Below are 20,627 nucleotides of genomic sequence, written 5' to 3'. Positions count from 1 at the left end.
TCTATCAAGTAAGCAATTATATTAGTTTTAACTAAAAATATTTAACAAATATCAGTGCTTACATAGAGAACTCCATCTTTCTTCTCCTACCTGCCATATTTGTTTTCATTTCCATTTTCTGGATTGTTTCTCTCAGCTCTGTGTACCACAGAAAGCAATAGTGTGTACTTGTTGGCTCTGTTATTCACATGTGCAACAAGTGAGGCTGTGGAAAATCAACCCCTCCAGCCTCCACCTTCTCTCTATATGTTTTTACACATCACTGCAAGTCAAAACCCAGTTCTATTAAACAATACTTTTGGGGATGCAGCTGTGTACTAATTACCTTTTCAGCCAACCAGCAAAGGAAAAATGAAAGCAATATAGTGTAGTCCATTAATTTTACAAACGCTGGGGCAGATCTTCAACTGATGTACGTGGACAATGCTGCAGTGACTTTATCTGATAGATTTATTCCTGCTGGGGATAAAGCCTCCTTTATTGACTTTTCAAAGCATTTCCAGATTTCAGGCCAAGCTCTGCAGTACAGTTTGATTAATTTCTTTTAGCTCATGTAGATCTAGCCCATCTTGTCTTCTGTGCAGATTATTCTCATCCTGCATCTGAAGTGTAAGATTACTACTGTATTTTATTTTCTGTGTTCTGCAAAGCTTCTCACTGATTTTTTAATCCATGGATCATTCCTATTCAGCACTACAAGTAGATTTACTGTATCTTAGAGAAATAGCTTATTTTTATTTTAGACCATATCAAATAACCTTAGATTTTGTTACAATGAGCAGAAGTTTTTGAGCTGCTAAGAACACTGACCGGCTATTGGATATATTCAATCCATTTCTTATTCCTTTTCTGCACTGGAATGGGCTGACCAGGGAGGTGGTAGAGTCATCGACCCTAGAGGTGTTCAAGGAATGTCTGGACATTGTGTTGAGGGACATGGGTTAGTGAGAACTGTTGATAATTGGTAGATAGTTGGACTGGGTGATCCTGTGGGTCTTTTCCAACCTTGGTGATTCAATGATTCTCTGATTCTCTTTCTTTCAGCTGTAATGAGCTAATCCACCTACATGAATACAAAGCAAGTATGAGGAAGAAAGTCTGTAGAAAGAAAGGGGCCGATATTCATTCACGATGTTTGTTTGGAGTTGAGTGAAATCCATAACTTGAAAATGCTTTTTTAAATGTACTAAATTGAACGTGTTTCTCAAAGAGAAGCTGAAATTAAAAGGACCCTGGACCAACAGGGATCCTGCTTTGTGGAGGAGGATTGGATAGTCTCATCTTTTGAAGTCTCTGTGGTAAGAGTTATGGCTGGCATTTCTCATCTATGTCTAAATTCAGTCTTAGTTCAGACCAGAGAGTTTGAGTGTTTTTATTGTATGAGGCCACAAGTAGAATCTAGACGGGACTCTTTGGGTGTGGCAGAGCAGGAGCTGACATGTGATGGCAGCACATACCCATGGCTGTCCACATATGCCCTCTGCTCTGAAATAGAACTGATCCAAAATGACTGGGAATTCCATTTTCCCAAGGAAAATCACTTGAATCCTTCCAAACCATGCCCCAGGGGCATCTTTTTTTTAAGGAGCATGGGCAAGTATCTCATCTGGCCTAAAGATCAGCCTAGGGGAGAGATGGTGATTCCTGTCTTACTTATCAATAGTTTTTCTACCAAAAAAAGTATAAAGTAAAATCATTAAAAAAAAAATCTCCCACTTCATTTTTGATCCTAATTTCTCAAGAAGTAGAGAACAGGACAGTCTATGCCTAGTACTGTTACTGCTCGGTTTGTATCTGGAAATTCCACAGAAAAGGCAAAGCTTAGTTCTTAGACTGCTCCTTTTCCTTTTCCTTTTTTTTTTTTTTTTTTTTTTTTTTTTCCCTGAAGGGGGAGGAGAAAATGAAAATTCATTTAAACAGATAACATTCATTAGATATCCAAAACAAATACACTGCCTAATCAAGATGAAAGAACAAGAATACTTCTGATGTTTTAATCTGGAAAATAAACAGTTTGGTATATTGATAGGACTTAATTATGTCCTTTCTTACTTAAATGACTTTCTGTATTAAGACTGTAGATATTAAATTATGCTAAAGTAAAATAATCTTTATCGTTATTTAATGTTTCTTTTATACTTGTGAAACTTTTGTGAGGTTAGTCTATAAATCCACATCAAATATTTTAATACAAAGGATGTTGACTTAAACTCATCATCTGCTTAATCAACATTTTTAATTTATTATCAGAAAGAATCAGTAACCTTGATGCACTTCATCTTAATTTATGCTTTCATCAAATAGAGAGAGAGAACTAAATAATAAGTGATCACATTAGAAATGCATTGCAAAGTGTGCACCAGGAAAATAATTCAGCAACATTTGGCAGCAAATATCATCTTCATGCAACCAAACACTGACAATACAGGAACACATTCCTTATCAGAGTGCATTTCTGTTATGGGGCTGAGAACATCTATTACATTCTAAATTATGAGTATAGTTGTACCTACAATAGCACTAGGTTATACTTGACTGTTAAAATTAGTTCTATCATCCTGATGAATGTTTTCTTAAAAATAATCTTTCCAGATTCTTCCTGATTCCTTGTATACGGTGACAGTGAGACAGTCCTTGAGGTGTTCTCCGGCACTTCAATTCTATGAACTTGAGGGCAAACTCAAGCTGAGATTGGCATGTCTGAAAAAAAGCACTCCTGTGCCAGCAGCAGGCAGGTGTTGAGGGCCAAAAAAAAAAAAAAAAAAAATAGGACTCCCCTTCTATCATGCTGTCATGTAATAAAAAAGTATTGAACACTCACTTGGGTTTTGTTTGTTTTTAGCATAGCTTCAGTCTTCTAAAACATTGCTGAAAGCTTTGAAAGGGAATACTGCAACGAGCATTTGCCTATCCTCTGCTGTGCTTTCCTTGAAGTTAAAATACATATCCAAATGATGAATTTGAGAGGCATGTGCTTTTCTTTCATTTACAATAACTTGTTTGTCCATTTCTAACCTATTGTCCATCCAAATGAAACATTGGATATACCGCAAACTCAAAGACCAACATGGCGTAGTGATACTGGCTCTCGGTCACAGGGTTTCGGACAGGAGCAAAACCCAGGGCATGGTTTATAGTTGAAGTCTCAGCAGCTTTGTATGTTTTAAAAGCCAGTTCTCATACAAGTGGCTCAAAGGCTCAAGTATTTCAAACAAAGCATTTAAAACTTACATATGGGGTTCATCCTCAGAGTAATAATAATTGATAATTAGTTCCAAGGAAAGAATTTAAACAAAAGACTGTATTTTTCAGAAAGCATCAGTTGTTAATTGCTTCTTCCATGCTGAACATTTTCAAGAACTCATTACTTCCTTTCTGACATCTTGTAGTTGCTGAGAATGCTTTGTCATAAATAAATGTCCTCAATGGCAACCCTGCACATAGTAGGGGAGTTGATCAAACTAGATGATCATTATGGTTCTTTTCAACCCAGGCTATTCTATGATTCTACGATTTCATCTATCAATCATGCTTCTTCATGCTTTCCTTTTCCCTAATGTATTTTTATTTTCTCATATCAGATTCCACGATGAAAGAAAATATTTGTTTATGACAAATGAAACGATTAACTTGGTTGCATAAAACTGGCATGAATTCAAGGATGGATTTAAATAAGGTAGATCTACCAAATCTCAAAGTAGGAGGAAAGATTAGACTTTGTGCTGGACTCAAACATTTATTTGTGAGAGCCAGGGGTGATGTTTGTTTTCAATAAAATCAATTTTCAAGTGCATAAACATAGCAGAGCCCTAAATTTTTCAGCCAGAAATGATCTTCTAAAGACTTGTTTGATAAAATTTTTGGGAGATTATATATGTTCCTACTCATTTCAGCCAAACTGGAGTGCAGGTAATATGAATTCATGCAACAGTCTACATGGATAGATGTAATTAGATGCTGTCCCGAGCCATCAGCTGAGGCTGCTTATGCTTTTTATGAGAGAAAAGCCAATGGGAAATCTTAGTCAAAGTTTATTGATGTTCAAGCCATACAAAATCACTGTCAGGACTGGAAGAAGTAAATGGATGCAGAGCCCCATCCAGTTGACTCTCTCCCATTAGATATATGTAAGCACTGGTAAAATCTGGATTAGTGAACTTAGTGACTATGAACAGATTATTAGTTTTTTTCTTTTTATCCCAGAAGAATGAAGTGAGGCTTTATTTTTTCATGTGTTCTACTTGATGAATGTGTTTTTCTCAATGTTATTATCTGTCTGTACTGAGAACATTTTCAGTAAAAATCTTGTTTAGGAACCACATGAAACTGACACAAAGCATATGCATCCCCAGATTTATTTGTCTTTTTGCAAAGTGTGTTTCGATTACTACATATACCCTTTTAAAAGCTGCTGAAGTATAAAGGCTTTTACCATTTGGTGGAGTAGCTATTTTACATTACTACTTTATGGAGTCACATTGTAATCTGTCAAGCACCCCTTTGTAATTATTAGTGAATCTTAAATGACAGAGTTCATTCCTTGACACCTTGTATGACAGTGAAAAATAAGACTTTTCATGTAAATCGCTTGCAATGTAGACTAATTGGCACACTAATTGACTTTTACTATAATTTTAGTTTATTGTTTATTGCTTTTAGATTGTTAGCTGACATGCATTTTTCTACTAGAACACAGTAGCTATTGTTTTCGTAAAGACAAATGTGCTTTAATTGCACTGTAACAGTGAGATGTCTGGATTTTCTGTTTGAATAACCTATGTACCTCAGGTGTTTGTTTTTTGTTTTTTGTTTTTTTTTTTTTCAGGGACTTTATCTCCAGTAAAGTTCAAATTGTATTTTAACCTGGTTTGTGAGCAACATAGTATTTTGGCATTATATATGTAAAGAAATTAGGATAAACCAGACCTCAGATATTCTGTTTGAAGTTCAAGCTCACCCGGTCTAACATTATTCAAGTACTAGGAACATTTACCATCCAATTAGTTTAGGTCAATCAGCTGTATGGTTTATTGGTCTCCAGATAATCCTTAACAGGTTATTTAAATCCATTAAATCCAAAAGTAAGTTTAAGTAACATTAAGAACTTTTCATAGGCCCAGAAATAGAAAAAAGTTCCAGATCAAATTTCAAGCATTCCTTTGTAGACATGCAGGAGGGAAAAAGACTTGATAGTATGAATTAGTCTCAGATTTAAATCTATATTTCTAGATTTTATAATGCCAATGTCAATCACTGACTGCATTTTATTAAAATTAACTTAACAGCTGTGATTTATGTATATAGTATGTCAAGGGATCTAGCTGATAAATTCCAGTTCCTAAAAAAAGTAAGACCGTTTTTCGCTTGACATAATAAATCTCAGGATGGAGTACTGACCAATGCCTAGACTCTGTTCAGATTTTTCATCAGGAAAACATCCTTCTTTATTTTATTTTATTTTATTATTTTTTTTGACATCATCAATAAAATCAGCCTGTTTCATTTAAAGCATATTTTATTTTTTAGTGTATACAAATATTACATCATCTTTATTTTTAAGCATCTATTCACAGTAATGTTATTACCCATAAGTTTCATACTGGTAGTGCTGAGAATACTGAGAATTGTTTTCCCTTCATCCACACAGACAAGTGAAGTTAATTTTCTTATACTGCAGTCCACTTTTAACACCATATAGAATACTTAGACACATGTTTAACTGTGATGCGAATTATGGTGCCTAATACAATAAATTATAATGACTATCTAGTACAAGGAGCTCACATTCTAAAACTCTGTTACAGCCCTTTTAAAGCTCTGCTTAGAAAACTGGTTTGTCCTTATTATTGACTGGGGAGATAGATACAGGTCTATTTTTCTTCAGGGTTACTGAGTCACACAAAATGATCAGTTAGAACTTGCGCAAGTGTGGCAGAGGTGGGAGTACAACTCCAATTTCTCCAAAAATAAAACTTCACTGCTTCTTGTGGATAAAATGCAGTTGTTTACAAATAATTTCACAACCTGTGGAGAATTTAAGTGTGGCAAATGAAAATACACGTGTAAATTCAGAGAGTGGCAAATAAAAGGATGCACACAACTTTTTAGTGGAAGCTTAGATATTTGAATATGAAACCAAGTATTCATTACAAATGGGGGAAGTTTAACTTGCTAGTTATTATTTTGAGCACCAACATTCAAAGTTCTTATTGTGGAAAAAGATTCAAGGCACTGATGGGCAGAGTACTTTTAAAGATTAACGTCATGGAATAATTGACACAAAGAAATTAGAGACTCAGATATTTTATCATCTAGTTAAATTCTGGGAAAGCAGAAGGCAAATACTGAAAACTATTTATGATGAAATTCCCAGTATAATTCCCACGTTTTTTTCAGTGAAGTAAGTAGTCTGAAGAAAACAGAGCAAGATGAAAACCTGACTGCAGTAGCTTATGAGCTATTACATGACTTTCAGTGACAAACAAAGCCTTCTATATTGTCACATTAAGCAGAATAAAATGTATGGATGAGTAAAGTAGTAAAAGTAGTACTTTCCTACTACAGGAAAAGAAGAACAAAAATATGGACAATTTATTCAGAGACAAGAGGAAATGGCTTTAAACTGAAAGAGTGTAGATTTCGACTGGATATTAAGCAAAAATTCTTCACTATGAGAGTGGTGAGACACTGGAACAGGTTGCCCGCCAAGGTTGTGGACACTCCCGCCCTGGAGGCCAGGCTGGATGGGGCTTTGAGCAACTTGGTCTAGTGGGAGGTGTCCCTGCCTGTATCGGGGGGGTGGAACTAGGTGATCTTAAAGGTCTCTTCCAACCCAAACCGTTCTATGATTCTGTTCAAGAAGATTCATAACAAATACTGAGATTTGTATAGATTGTGAAAAAAGGAGAAAGAAATGTGTCTGACAAGTGCCAAGTATCTGTCACAACAAGTGCAGCATCAGAGAAACAGAAACAGAGAGCTGGAGAAACAGAGAGCAACACTAAAAAGCCAACCTGCTGAACTTTTCTGAGATGAAGATGTAAGTGTGGTTTCCTAAGTGCTCCTGTTGGAAAGAGACATGCACGGAAATCATTATAATAACAATATCATTAATAATTCCATTCAACATCATCATTAAGTGTCCACATATTTAATTTGCTTCTGGTGCTCAAGATGTTTTTCCAACCCTGGAAGTTCAAGGAAGATGGAACCTCCCATTGTGGTTGAGTTCAGTAGACTGTTTTTCAAGAAGACCATTTACATTCTGGTGAAGCTACTAGCATAAATCAGCCTTTCAATTTGATTAATTAAGCAGTGTGTTGGATTTACTCTTAAAACTGCTCAGACCAGAAGCCTATATTTTTCTCTGTGCTGCTTCAAACCAGGGGATAAAAAAAATAATAATTTAAAAAAAAAATTTTTTTAAAAAGGAAGTGCTTTCATATCAATAAAGACATGCAGAACTTCAAGAATTTTAAATACAATGAAAGGCTATCTGTAATATTTTCTGTTGTGTCAAAACATTTTCTGTTGTGTCAGAGAATGTGATACTTGAGAGAACATATTTTATATCAGCTGTGTATATGGGACACTATTTTCTCCTGTACAGCCTCATGAGTTCAGCTCATATTCTACTCTGAAAATGTTCACTCTGACCTAGGATGAATGCCTTTCCCACTGTGGTCTAGAATGGGAATTACCTGGCTTATCAGATAGGGTGCTAAGCTGTTGGGAAGCAGAAGGATGCCAGCACACAGATACATCTCATAGTTTTCCATGGTACCTAATATCTCCTTGAGAATTCCAGTGGGTATTTGAGACAAAAACAAAATACACAGATGAAGTGCTTTGTGGCAGTGGAGGAACAGAAGAAGGCCAAGTGCTGGCTGATATGTCCTATGTTGAAGCAAGGCCCTCTCCCAAGTGTGGAAGACTACCTCGAGCAAGAGGTTAAAGACAGGGATGTTCCAATGATGGAAAAGCAGTTGGACCAGAAAGCAGAAAGAGAAAGAAGTGAATTCCGGGTGAACAGGAGAGAGAAAACACTTCATATTCCCCTAAGACAAAGCTACAGATGGGTAGATGGAGGCTGAGGGTTAGGAGGAAGAGCTGAAAGGCAAATTCACAGGATAATAGGGTAGATGGCGTACATGGTCATCAGGAGAACCAAAATGAAAGCCAAGAAATGCTGAATAGCAGCAAGAAAGTATAATCAGAGTGAAGCAGTGGTTGAAATTGACTTTTTAAGACCAAGCAAAGGATATTTGAACAGGGAGAAGATTGGCTGTCGTTCAGGAGGAAGGATGAAAGAACAGGATTGGAGGCCAGAGGAGATACAAATAGATAGAGAAAATTCTGAGGAAGAAAAGAATGCTGACTGTATCAAAATGAGAAACAGCGATAGAGGAAGGACTTTTGAAAGGGTAAGAGAATGGAAATCTCCAGAGCAGAAGGGGACGTTGTAAGTGAATGAAAAATAATGCTGATATGGCTGATGAATCTTCATAAAGGCATCTCTTCTATTCAAATAAATAGAAAATTACCTGCTGATTTCAGTGAGGATATCAATTCAGCTGTAAGGATGTGGAGACTGTAAAGTTTTGAACAGGGGCAGCACAGACTACGTACTTGTCCAACAATTATGTACTGTTTTAAAATCATTTATCGGGGTCCTATTCCAAGTTTGGTAAAAATAATTCACTTGGGAATATGTGTGTATGTGTGTGTGAGAAGTTCTTCAGTTGTCTGTGACCCTAAGTGGACTATAACTGCTCCAATTTTAACACCTCAGTTACAGCAGATGATAATTCTTTACATACCCATCTGTCCAATAGCAGATGCCTGTGGCAAGATTTAAAATTTACCTCTAAAAATTGCCTTTTGGTCTAATAACATAGGCCTTGTTAATGTTAATTGATGTTTGCTATCTGAATCCTTGGAAAGCCACTTCAAAGTTTACTTTCAGCCTTCAGTCTGTATCCTAACTTATCTTTAAACTCTCTGTGAAAGTATTTCTGTCAAGCAAATACTGTTTCTAATTAATTTAACTTTAAAAATTCTCTTTCCTTATATAAGCAGAGGAATATTTAGTTAGTGTAATGCCCCATATGTGAAACATTGAGTATCTACTACACAATAACTTTGCTCTGAGAAAACATTCTGGAGTGGTCTGTGTGTCAACTTTTATTATTTCTCATTAACCTTTTAGCACTCAACTTTCTGTTTCCAGTATCAGAGAGCAGTGTCTGCATCAGCCAGTACTTCCTCCTGCCATTGGACACTAATACACACCGAGGAAACGTGTATTTTTTCATTCCTTTTAGACCACACACATTCGCTTATGACAACAACTGAAATTCTTGGAGAATTGCTACGGCTTTTTTTTCTCTCTCTGAAATGAATTCTTCCCTGAAGCATAATGCATGCTGCTACTTTGCTGAATCGTTTTTCTGCTAATTCTTTTTTCCTCCAGCACAAAGTATATGTCTGCAACTTTTCTGTACCTGCAGTGTGCTATATTTTAAAATTCTTGGGACTGTTGATCATTTTTTCTGTCATTTCTCATCTATCTTGTACAATTTCCCTCACTTTATTCTGTTAAGTCTTACTCTTGCTACATCATATTACAGATTTTCAGTCTTTTTTACCCTCAACACCCTTGGTATTGAGTTGAATGAACTTCTTGCAGGCTTTTTGGAGGATAGTATTGTCAGCTGAAAGACTTCTAAGACTTCTGTGAATTGCCAGGTACCATTTATGTTTGCCCACATTAGTCATGGCTCTGGATTTTCATATTCTGTCTTCTGAGCTGCAGTCTCCTCTCTGACATGCTCTGTCTGAATCATCTCTATTGGTCTTGTGGGCTTTTTGTTTGTTTGTTTTTTCACTTTTGTCCCAGTAATTTGTTTTAAAAGAATAATTACTAGCAGGGCAGCTCCTACTGTAGTGGTAGTATGCTTTTATAATATTCTAAATTGTTCAACTTTGGATGTATTTTGTTAGTATCACACTCCTCTGAGTGGCTTACATTAACTGTGTAACTGCTGTGCAATGTAAATACTCTTCTTCTAAGAAATTTCATAAAACTGCCAGGTTAGCCATGGCAACATTTTAGCGTTCTTGAAATTGTACCTGTGTTCTACCAATTTTAGTAAAAATACTTTTGAAATTGAATCAGTATGAATGTCTCATACTGATGTTTCATACTCGTGTTTCACTGACTAGAAATGGTGAGCCATGCATCACAAATGCTACCCAGGCATTCTGTAATCTACTCACAGGTTGTGGTATGCAAAACAAGCATTTCAAATACCCACCATACATATTCCAAAAGTATATAGCTGAAGAAAATAATACTATGATAGCTAGTATAAAATGACTTTCTCATTGGTTCCATTATATTATTAATCTTTGTAGCTGGTATTCATGGAGTATTTTCCTTTTTATTGCCTTCTATGCATTTTTTTATAGTTCACCTCAATGATATTCAGTTTTTATAATACCCAAAGTCTTGAATATGCCATATTCAAAATGTCTGCTCTTAGTTTCCAGGGTCCTGCCAACAAAATAATTTAACCTACACATTCATTTCACACTGCTGAGCTTTGGCTTTGCAGCTTTAGCAGTCGCTCTTCTGTCTGAACACATCTCCTCAGTTCCACCTTTTCATCATTTTTTTCTCCCTGTCCCACTTAATTTGTGCTCATTTCATGAGGCATAGCATATCTCGTAATGCAGTATATATTCTTCTGCCCTGGCTTGTTTTACAGTAAGCATGCAAATGCACAGGTTTTGGTAAGCCTTGCTGATACCTTTTCTGAAACTATCCTTGTAGCTGTAATTCTAGTCATTTTATAATTGCAAAAATTAAAATGCTGAAAGAATACAAAACTTCTGGTTATTTTGTAATTTTATATATTTATGATTTTATGAAGATGGGAAAATTACGTATATCAACACTATCACAGATTCTGTTTTATTTCTTTACCAAAGACAGTCATTTTCCACTAGGATATATTTTGTGGTCATATTATTTTGGCACACAAAGACTATCTTAATGCCACAGACAGCATTTGTAGTAACCCTTCTTAACCATTTATCAAATTATATGTATTTTAATGCATTTTGATAAAATTATCTTCTTTTTTTGGTCACTGATAGAGAATGTGTGCATTCTCTTAATCTTAAAAATGTGACTTCTTTAAAACACAGCTTTTGTGATTTAGATTTACAGAGGGTCAATTATTAGATGAGTACTGCCATTTGACTGGAGTAGAATAAGAGTTACACACAGAAAAAATATTCTCTCTTTCTTCAAATAGTGTATGTGTTTCTCCATGCTATCATTTCTCTTTTAATATTTTAATAACTTGTTTTTTGCACTTTTTTCTAGGCATAGCTGTTTACCCACAACCTTGCTTTCTTTCAGGTTCTGATCCACTTCCTCATCTTCTGTAAGCTACAAACTTCTAAATTCAGTTTGTAACAAACCTGCTACAAACTTTTCTAAATGTTCACTTGTCCCTCAGGAATTCAGCTTTCGTTTTATTTTCTCTAATACACATTGAACACCTTGTCACTTTGGTTCCATTATGTCCTGTCATTTATATTATAATAAGTCATTCCTGAGTTAATCAACATCTCTTCTACAATGCTTATTAATATGACGCATTGCGATGATCCTTCTTCTGTGACCATTAAATTTTAAAAGCGTTCCTATCTCTCTTTGAAAGGGATTTCTAAATTTTACTATTTGTTTTTCATTATTTTCCCCACCCTCCATGCTGTTCTAATTTCCTTTGTCTTACATACCCTTGTCAAATGAGCTATTTTTCTTTGCCTAGTTTTTCTGCTTTTTTTGGGGGGGTAGGTGGGGGAAATAATTTTCTCGGATCATTTATCCTAATGGTACCAATAATTATTCATATGAAAGTAAAACCCATGAGACCCAGTAAGGTGAGCTCCTATTATCCTGAGTGCTATACAAACAGAGTCATTACCAGAGGTCAACAGGACACAAAGTTTTGTATTTTGGTTGCACGCGATGTAAGAGAAGGTGCATTAAGGGATCATAACAGAGCAAGATAAGGAGAGCATTAGATACACTTGGGCCTGAACTCATTAATTTTCAGCACCTGCACCTAGTTGAATCTAGTTACCCTGAGGCCCCGCAGAGTCTACAAATACAGCTGGAATGAAGCACTTTGGCAACAGGAGTCTGCTGGCTACCAAAGTGATGTGATGTTTTAGTCCCTCGGAAGACCTCTAAATTTTGGAAAGCTACGCTCAGACTTGACATAATATAGGTTTTCAATGAAGGCAAATCCTTGCATCAAGTAATTTTCAAAAATTTTTTGTATTGCTGGTGTTCATTGCCATTTGTAAAATTCTTTGGCAGTATAAATCTGATAAATCTGGCATGAGGAAAGGAAACCTTACTCAGCATTTTAAAACTCTTGACTGAGGTATCAGAGGAGAAAAGTAAGTGTTTTTGTCATGTTTTCTTCATTCTTACAGTATGCTATTGTATTCTAGGTCAGTTTATGCAAGTTTAAAGGCAAATCAAGGGTCTTTTTATCATTGCTTTTGTATGCTCTTTATCAGAGACATTTTCTGACATGGAATGTTTATCTGAATTGTCTTATGAACAAATATAACTATAGAGTCTACCTCTTAAAATAAATTTTCCACTCTTCTTTCACAGGTGTCCTTCAAATATTGGCAGAATGTCAACCCAACCTCTCTTCTTTACACTTTACTGCCTTATCTGAGTATGCAAAAGACACTTAGTGAACTTTGCAGTCATAGTAATGCCTGTATTTATACCTTCATTCTGCAGAACAGGAAAACAGAACAAGTTTCTTTGCTTCAAATTCCATTCAACCTGTCTTTTAAACCATGCTGCATACCACACTGGAAACCCAGTCTGGGGAAAGTAGCATTCCATTATCATTTCTACTTAGCTTCTTCTTCACAGGCCAGTAGGCCCAAGCTCTCAGTAATTTTGTTGCTTATCACTGAGCTGCCAGCAACTTAATGACATGTATTTTATAATGCAATGCTTACAAATAAATATCATATTTCAGAGGTTATTGCATCAGAATCCAACTTGCAAAGTCAAAAATTGCATTTGATTTTTCATTGACTTATACTGTAGACTTGCATCTGCAGGTCAGGTCTGTACCTGAATGTTATGGTGCTATAATTTGGATGATGATTATGCTATTTAAAAATAGTGTTCACCTTAAAGTGAAAATGTAAGTATAGGGTACTTCAGATGGAGATTGCTTAATTCTGTTCCTGTGTTGAATATCTATATCATTATGTAGCACGTTGGTATTTGTAGGATAATGAACACTTGAGGAGTGTAGTACAGCTTTAAATATATATCATATATTTAAAGTGGGAGAACATGCACTTTAAGACAAGCCTCTTTGGTTTCTCTAATCACTCAGACTTTTCCAACCCTAAAAACTTCCAAGTTTTCACTTCTAGTTAAATATTTGAACTGCAGATCATTTTTTTTCTGAGGTATATTAGCTTTCATTTTTCCCATGTTAAATCTCATGGGCAGTTAGCCAGCTTCTTTATTACTCCTCCTATAATCTTTTAACCCTCCCTTCATTTTCTGCTTTCTGAACCCTTTATGCTAGAATCAAAGTGATTTCTGGAACATATGTGCACACAGCTACATCCATTTAAAATTGCTAAATGTACCTCTTTCCTTGAAGAATGGAATGGATTTGTATTCTTTGTAGCTTTGCACTGATGTAATGTCACTGGTTTCTAAAACACTGCTTAATGTGAGAGAAGAGTCAGGCAGCGTGGTCCTGAATTGAAGCCTACTGTTGAAAAGACCCTTACTGAATTCAGTAGGCTTGAGATTTAGACATAAATCTGTGAAGCCAAATGATAGGGTCAATGGTTTAATACTCTATAAATTTCATTTAATAAATGAATGCAAAATTTGATCCAAAATGTCCCCATAAATTTATACTCTCTTTTCACATCCTTTAAATCAATATGGATGCAACACAATGAATGTATCAGTGTCAAACTTCCAATAGCTCTGCCACTGTTGTCTTTTGTTTTACATGCCTTTTCTTTTTAAGATGGGAAAACAAACACCTCTATGTTGTTCATTTTTAATAACTATATAAATTCAAATTCAGAGTGACTTCTGGGGTTTTATTTCAATTATGTTTTAAAAAATTATTGTACAAATTCAAAATCACTCTAAGAAAAAAAAAATTTAACCCCTTGTAATGTGTCTTAATGAAGCAACTGTTAGAAATCTAGGAAAGAAAAGTCTGTAACAGCAGCAATGACAGTGTTAATGATGCTATTGCATCATACAGAGCCTGCAGAGGGCATTTAGGCCTTCTTCAGAAAGTTATGGGAGGATGTTGATGTATCTCATAAAGCTGACAGGTCGTCGCTATCCATTGTCTCACAGAACAGATTAATAGATTCATTGGTTCTTACTGGACAAAAATTCACAGCAGATAGAATTTATCCTGAAAAGTTGCTGCATTCCGCTTGCTGGTACAAAATGCTCTTTAGCTTTCCATCTTTCAATTGTTGGCAGGTACTTAAATAAGAAACACAGAGAACCAGTTTACAGTTATGGGTCTCTGTCCTCACTCATAATTATGGTTCTTAGATTTTTAAAAGCATTTTTGTCCAGAATAGAACATTACATAGATCCCAGGGGCACAATTAATCATTCTCCAAATATGTCAACAGTGTGATACAAGAGTTGGAAAATTTCATGCTTTTTTTTCTTTTTTCTGATGTGTTGAATGGAAATTAAAAAAAAAAAAAAAAAAAATTATTTGGCAGTACACCTCAGATCATTACAAAATAGTCTACTGTGGCACTCCAACCTTGACAGCCACAGATCAGGTCTGGAGAAAACTTACAGAGCCAAAGGGGACTTGTAAAGCCAAACTGATCTTCATTCTCTTATCCTAAATACCTTCACCTGACGCACTTCAATATATTTGCTATAAAGAGGGGTGAAAAAGAGGAAAAAACTGATGTCTTTACAGTGAAAAAATTAGAGAAGTGGTTTAATGCCTACTAATGTTGATAAAGATTTAGCATTTGTATGAGTGTTACTTCTGATGGGACCAAGTAATGAATGGCTCATCAAGGCCAAGTGTAGGATTCATAACCTGGTTCTATATCATCTTGGAGCTGATCTGAAAACTGTTTCATCATAGTCTCTGTGTCCAATGCTTTTCAAACCATGTATAAAAAAATTACAAAACCTCAGATGAGAGCAAGCATTGCTAGTTTATTCCCTGCCATTATAAAATAAATGCTATATATGTGGACTCACAACTTACTGCTTTTTACAACTGTAATCTTCTATTACATCACTCATTCCTGAATACTGGGAAATGTTTCGCAATAACTCTTACATGATATTACCAGTCTCACAGTGTTATTTGAAATAATGTCTTAGGTAGGCTTGATTACTGATTGCTTCTAGTTTTCTCTCTATGTATCTCTGTTTTATTTTATTTAACTGAAGTGTGTTTGGAATTTAACTTAAACTAAACTGCTTCCATGGAGGATTTTTGATCCCTGACTAGCTGGAGCACTAGTATTGGCTTAAATATCCCCTTTTCAATTCCATAGCCAAATCCTACTGAGTCATGAAAACAACCTTCGTTAAAAAGAAGCCAAAGCAATGCAAGACATATTTCATTGCCTTTATTACCCTGCACGTAGCAGGTGGGTTGAAAGTAGATGATCATTACGGTCCTTTTCAACCCAGGCCATTTTATGATTCTATGGTAGTGTATAGGTTACAGAATTTAGGTCTTGTCACAAAGTTATTTCTTCAATGCTAGTGAGTGTGTGGATCTTCTAAAAAGAGAACATTCATCTTTAATTATCCTCAGGCTACTGGGAAGTAACTAGCTAACTGGTTGTAAACTAAGGTGAAAAATATATTCTCTGAAGGTAAAGGATGCTTTTGATGTTCTATTTTGATGCCTAACAGTGATACAGCAAATTTTAAATGCTATTTCTTTTTTGGTGGAAGATCATGGTCAAACTAAGGCCATGGATCAATGAATTGGAATACAGTTTATGAAATTTATGAAGACAGAAAATGTTCAGGCTGTCTTCTGCTATTCTCTTGATTGTTGGCTGTGAAGAAAATAGGATGTCCTCAGTGTTAAGGAGTTGAGCTAGAGTTTAGAGTATCATCACTGAATACCTACTTTTCTCATACATTTTTTATACAGGCTTACATGTACTGTATGAAAACTAGGATAAAATATTCCTCTGATGTATAGCTTTGTACTTCAAAACTAAATTATGATTCTCAAATGCATTGAAATGTTGTACAGGTAGAAGTCAAATTAATGGTAACAAGTTGAGGGAATGGGGTATAATTTCTAAGTGATGTATTTTAACTAAAGTTTTAGGTCAAGCAGGCTCCAGTAAACACATACTCTCCAGCCTGCCAGTTCTAACCAGTGTGTGTTCTCATCAAAACATTCAGTGGCATGGATAGTCAGAGCTTCTAGGGCTTACCTGAGGCTCTAGTGCTATTTTTTACTTCTAGTGCTGCATCTTGCTCTCCACCTTTAGGAAAAGTGAATATATGGTAATCATTTTGCTATTTCAGAATTACAGGAAAAAAGAGGAGGGAGGACTATACCTTTGGGTTCTTTAGTTCCTTCTGTTACCCTGAAACACTCCAATCTTTAAAACAAATACAAAAAATGGAGTTTCTACTCACTGAGAGCAGCAACTCACAAAAAACCATTTGTTATTTAGCAAGCTTTTGACAAAAGCCTACATTTAAAAAAAAAAAAAAAAAAAAAAAAAAAAAGTAATATCTCCTTCTTCTTGCACTCCAGCCTTCAAATTGCCATCTGATAGTTCAATTCCATGTAAGAGTTCCAGGTGGTTTATAGGAATCTAATTGCTCTTTGGGTAGTCTGTCCATCAACAGGGCTAAATACCTCCACCTCAGTAAATTTGGGTTCAGGGAATTAGAATAGCTCATTCGCCAGATCTGGTTAGGTTTGCGACTCTTCAGTCTGCACCTGATGATGTCTCTGAAAGGTGTAGCCAGAGATGTACTCTGTAAAACGTGTGCTGGAAGAAGGCTTTTAGTGATCCAAGCTTGTCTATCTTATCTCTTCTGCCAGAAAAATATTCCCTTTGGAATCCATAGCTTATGGCCTTCTTTCTAACCCATTTCAGTTGCAGCAAGTCAGATAAGCGAGCCCTGTAATTTAAATAGGTTGAGCCAACCTATCTTCAGAGAAACATGTTAGGGAATGATTATATGAGCAATTGTCAGGAGACAGGAAGCTGAGCTTGGGCAAGAGAGGAGGAGGAATAACCCCTAAGAGAAGGTCAGTGGTGAACAACTGTTGGGCACTGCAGAAGGGAATTGGTTGCACTAGAACATCTGGGTCTGGAAGACAACAGCTGCCCATACCTCAGAGGATGCTGTTCTAGGGGCTGAAGAACAAAAGATGTAGAATGTGTACCAAGAGATACCAAAAAGAATAACTGCATCACTAGTTTTAATGCCAGGTGATTCTGGAAAGTTTCTTTAGCATTCTTTTACATGGCTAGTAAGAACATGCTTACAGCAGGCAGCACACATGGCAAGGATGCCCTCTTGAATAAGAACAACAAGAGGCAGCTTTATCTGCTTTCTTCACTGCCCGCTCTTTGTGCTCTGGTGGAAAGTCCACGGCACCCACAATCGACTGGAGAAAATGAATGTTAAGCATAATACTTGATGCATCTTGCCAACAAAAATGTCATGTAAGCCAAATGGATTGACTTTACACTGAAAGATGTAAGAAATGCTCATGCAGTCATGACTGCTGTTTCTCTTATGGGGGTTGTATTCTTCTTTGTAAAGTGATAACTGGAGGTGACATTTTATATGCCCTAGATGTTGGTTTTGTTTTCCTTTTGTTCCAGTGAGCAGCTGACTAAAGGCTGACCCGTTTCTAAAACGCTTCCCTGTCACTGATGCAGTTTCAGTGTGATCAGCTCTTTCATGAAGTCAAAACCTAAAGTAGTCTTTAGGGCTTTTACTGATGCACAGCACAGTAGGCCTTTCCTGGAAAGAACCAGAATGCAACTGGAATGCTGGAGGATTTGCCAACATCATGCAAAATATACTATTACAGAGAGTGATGTGACATGAAAACATTTCCATAGAGAAGATGTATTTCTGTTCTGTGTTTCTTAGTGCCAAATGTTAAGGAAATGTGTTGAAAGCCTGGGCCTAGACCCAGGAACATGGAGGCAACAGAACGATTCTTTGGTTCAATTTCAACATTCTTGAGTCACAAATAAGGTGTTGTAATGGCAGAGGTACAGCTATGCTGGGCCAATGTTTGAGACTTTTTTTTTAAAGACTGAACTAAAGGAAATGTTAGTTCTTTCATTCTCTTTGTGTCTCTCTTTTTTAAGAGATAAGAAACACTGTAATGTCACTGTGTTAAAATATTTGCATTTCTTATCTAATTTTCTTCAAAATTTCCCAAATCTATGGGAATATTCTCTTATTAGTATCTCCTTTGCTTCCTAGATTTGTTTCATAAGCCTCTTTCACTTTATTCTTTCCTCTACTGCTTGTGTCTAATGGATACCTTCCTTTTCTTACTATTTAAAATTCTAGTTTTCCATAATTTTTTTCATGTTATTAGAGTATTTTATAGATGCAGATATTTAAGGAAAAACACATGAAGTTAAAATGAAGTTCTTCAGAACTGAAGCATGTAGTCATGCTTCCTTCAACATTAAGTCAGTGTTAGCTAGCAGAACACCTAATAGTAATCCTTCCTTTATAAAAGAATGAATTTTAATAAAAAAAACAAGTTATCCTTATTATATTCCTTACGAATTTTCTTTTTCCTACTGCTTAGGGGAGTTAACTTGAAAACTGTATAATATATATTCAGAAAGTGTCCAATGAGACAACAGTAAACATGCAAACCATGCATCTGTGAAACCTTACTTGATCAGTACATTTAGAGTGCCAAAACATCCATTGTCTACCCTGCTACAGTACCCTCTGTTCAGGAATTTATTCATATCACCTGTTTATGAAATGCATTCAAAACAGAAACATCATAATTAGGCCTTTATGCCAGAGTTTCAGGAGAATTAAAATTCAGCTCTTCCCTATAATTTTAATCTGGCTAAAATCAGAGGCAATTGCAGAGCCGAAAGAGCTTATTTTGTTCCCAGGATCTGGTTTAGATGAACCCTTTGATAACATCATGCAAGAAGAGTTGATGCAAAGAGATTTCCGACATAGAACTGATAGTGACAGTGATAGGCAGTTGGAATTACCCATGATAGATGGACAGATAGGTAGATAAGCATTTTTTAAACACTTTTTTTCTAGGAAATGAAATTTTCTCTCCAAGGATCTCCAGAGTAGTTTAATTTAGTTTCCCCTGAGCAACGCTTCTATCCCTTTGCTCCATGAATACAGCCAGTACTTTCACAGGAAGAAGTGGCTCCCTCACAGTTTACCTCTGCAGAAGCTCCCTGACGCCCCTGTTGGGCTCCCTTTGGCTCTAGCCCCATGCCATCTCTCAAGGCTCCCGCTGCCTCACAGCACATCCTGCCTTGCTGCCACATCCTCAACAGTGGGCAATTTCCCTTCAGACAGTCATCCCTTTCAGGTGCTGCCAGGTGCTGCTGAGCAGCTTCCCAGGCTGCAGCAGGACATGAGAAGAGTCTGTGCCAGAGCAAATGTCACACTGTGCTAGGACTTGACCCCAGGGTTTTCTGTAATATAACGATAGTCGGGCTTCAAAAGTTCAGCGAGAAAATTGAAGATGAACTAAAATGGAAGGTGGGACAAATCTCTCATCTTGCTCTCTACTTTTATCTAACACACTTAGTTGTTTTCACGCGATGACTTCAGTGTTTTCATTCCCCATGTGGAAAGTGTCATGATCTCATTTCTAAGATAATGATTCAAAGCAAAGGTGCACCTTTACAAAGGCTACTCCTACCCTGCAAAAGGCATCTGCGAGTCCCTTGGCAGCAGGCTAAGTGGCAGTCTGATTCATGTTCACATTGTTCAGGTTTAACTCTCTCCACAACAGACTGAATGCATCCACATTGACTAGCCAATGGCCCTGCACATCCTCTTGGTTCACAGTGATGGTCTGAACACATACATCTTTTTCATGTGCCTTTTATACTTAAAAATGCCTGAGAACTGTCTGAGAAATCTGAGAACTGTCACAGCCCACTAAAGTGATGCTTTTGACATGTTCCCAGGGATTCTGTTGTTATAGATGAAATAATAGATTCAGTTTGCCATAGATTTATCACCTTGGATATTTTACAGAAATACATTTGAAGAATTTTGTAAAACAGGATGAGCCAACTCTGGTAGTCTTCTCTATATCTGTTACTAGAGGGAACTTTCCCCAAATCTCACCCAAATTAGATCTGGGAGAGATCAAAATGAATTATTCCTGAGGAGTAATCCATGGACAAAGTAACATGCACACATATTGTTAATGATCAGTGGGCCAGAACCTGGGAATGAACTGGAGAGACAAGTTACTTGAGAGTGTAGCTACACTGCAGACAATAAGACTTTAATT

This window comes from Tetrao urogallus (assembly GCF_951394365.1).
Source record: "Tetrao urogallus genome assembly, chromosome: 4".
NCBI lineage: Eukaryota > Metazoa > Chordata > Aves > Galliformes > Phasianidae > Tetrao > Tetrao urogallus.
This window is presented reverse-complemented; position numbering follows the sequence as displayed.